We start from the raw sequence: 3239 nt of genomic DNA on the forward strand, positions 1-3239 counted from the left end.
GGAATCCATAGATGCAACATATATATATATATATATATATATATATATATATATATATATATGTATATGTGTTAAGATTTTTAGGTCAAAAACATAAGATCATCATTGAGTTTGAATATTTCTATATGAATGCTACCTGATTTCGTGTGTGTAGGTGATCATGATCTAATTCTTCGGTTTAAATCACATGTGAATTGTTAGATATTTAGATTAAAATCTTATATATGGAATTCTTATTTGTTACCGTTCATTTATATCCACCAATCATATGAATACGTGTTATTATAGAGAAATTATAAATTTAAAATATATAAAATTCTAATAGATCTTAATCTTCTTTTGATTAGGGAAGGAAGAAATTGTAACTTTGCATATATGTATATAGGTTTGGTATCATGATGAGATATGTCTATTTTTATAATATTTGTGACACTACTTTTTTATACTTGAAATTTCACAGTTGATACTGTGAATATTACTTTCACAGTGTTTATCTATGAAGGTTTGGATTGTTTTTACTTCAAATAATGTTTTGTTGTAGAGGTTCAAATGTAAAAATGTGATCTCACGAAAACAAACTGACATCGCAAACTATTCATTTCATACAAATCTTACAAATTAATCATATGCATCCATTTTTTAGATGAAATGTCAAGATTGAAACAAACTAAAAAATAATAATAGAAAAAAAGAATTCATAGTGGAGACATGGAAGGGAAAAACGGAGAAAAACGTATTATATGAACCTGTTTTATTACAGCTGTTATATATATGAACATGATGCAATCATATATGACCTATGAACTTGTTTCATTACAGCTGTTATACATATAAACATGTTTCATTACAAACTATTATATATACATATGAATATAAACTTGTTTTATTACAACTATTATACATATGAATCGGACGCAAACATATATGACACTATATCATTGGATAGTTTGAGCTTGTTTCATTGGAAATTACCCTGTTTCATTGAACAGTTTAATTATGTTTCATTGGAAATTAGTGGCGATTTTTTTAACAAAATTAGTCTACATTCTTTAAAATGTGGCGAGTTTTTTCAAAAAATTTAATAAATATCTCAAGTAAAGCTAATATTGTGTTGATCAATATATCATTCATATTTATAAAAATACTAGTTGTGTACCCGTGTAATGCAGCGGGAGCCGTGAATTTTAACGATTTTGAAGTTTCATTGGTTTTATTAGAAAAGATTTAACGATGATATAAGTTACACTTAGTCTTTACATATTAATACAATTTGAATAAATAAGAGATGATTCCAATTACAGTCTATCGATGAAAAAATTTATATGCTAGTTTAAAATCCAATATATTTGAAATCCAACATATTAATTTAAACGACTCCACAAATGTATTCTATTTACACAAAGAGCAAAGAATCAAGAGATCGAGAGTGAGACCGAAAGTTCTATAGCAATTGAACGAGAGATGAATGAGAGAACTTTTAATAACTCATGATGAATATCAGTTGAAATCTCACCTTGGGGGATGGGGAGAAGACATAGAGGTATGAGAGGGTGAAGGCATGAGTGGAATGTGTCAAAAGTATCTTAAGAACATGAAAAGAAAAGGTAATAATGTACATTGATAACTTGTATATAAATATAGACTTGAGATCATGTGAGACCAAGGGTTTTTCGTAAGACCCGTAAGACCAATTCTCAACCCTTGGATCAGATCTACAATCTGAACATTCATAATCACAAAATTGCCACGAGACTTCTCAATAATCACAAAATTGTCATCGTGCAACTTTAGACCATTAGAGCATTAGCTTATAAAGTTGATTAATGAACATAAATTGAAAAGTCTTGTGGCGTTTATAAATGTTCAGATTGTCAGATTATAAATCTAATCCAAGAGTTGAGAATTGGTCTTACAGGTCTCATGAAATACCTTTGGTCTCACATGATCCCAAGTCTATACATGTATATATATATATATATATATATATATGTGTGTGTGTGTGTGTGTATGTGTGTAGGAGCTCAATCAAGAGAGAACTGATTAGTTTATGGTAACTGTGAAATCCAATGTGAACAACTCATTTGAGATATTTAATGATATTTCTTAAATATACTAAAAGAATAATATTGTAATTCTATTTTTAACAACTACTCAAAATATTTAATTAATTTTTTTAGAAGAAAATATTTAATTAAAATTAGTTACCTAGTATATTAATTACCTAATATAAATCGTATTTTAAAAACGTTTGTGAATCAAAGTATATTATAGTTATAACGTTTACAAGGTTTCACGTGTATCACAATGTATTTTTTTTTGTTTTATGAAATGTATCATAGTGTGCATCTTCGTTATTTTCATTGTTTTACAAAGGGTATTACATTGTGCATCTTGTATGTATATTTGGATATCACAGTGAACACCGTTTGTAGGTATCACAGTGCGTATCTTGTGTTCACATAAATTTCATCGGAATGAGGTTCACCGAATAAGATTTGCCGGAGAGAGGAAAGAAGAGAGACGAGAGATGATATTTATAAAATCCCTAAAATGTTCTTAATTGATATTTTAAGTTAAAATTATCAAAATTATTAATTTTCTAATTCAAACTTTGATTTATGATTAAGATCCGATCTCACAATTATCATAAACAAAATAATTCTGATTTGATTAGCATATATATATATATATATATATATATATATATATATATAGGGTCAAGTTCAAATGTTAACCAAAGTTTTTGTGTTAACTTTGTTAACCGATCTTGGTCATTCAATCTTTCAATAAACGGTTGTGATTAATCATGATAAAAACTTATTTTTTTAATTGTAACTCTCATATCATTAATTAGGAGTTACAAAATCAAAAAATTCTATGATTTTTGTTAATGTAAAATCATATGAACACAACTATATACATATGAACCATTGTGTCAAATACGAACAAAAAATCGACATATATATGAACTTTGGATGCATATCATTTATGAACACGATATGAACATGATAAGAATAACTGTTATACGAAATGAAATAAATAAAAAAAACATGTATAAACACGATATGAACAGCTTGTGAACAATAGTTCTTTCATTATAAACATATTCAGGAGCGATCATTTGTCAATTGGAGTTTTATACATGCATTGCATCCACGCCGTTTAAGGTTCATCCCTTGTTCATATATATTTCTGGTTTTATGTGGTTGTTCACCCCTTGTTCATATCGTGTTCACCCT

The sequence above is a fragment of the Cynara cardunculus genome, assembly GCF_001531365.2.
Source record: "Cynara cardunculus var. scolymus isolate 2C chromosome LG 13, CcrdV1, whole genome shotgun sequence".
Taxonomy (NCBI): domain Eukaryota; kingdom Viridiplantae; phylum Streptophyta; class Magnoliopsida; order Asterales; family Asteraceae; genus Cynara; species Cynara cardunculus.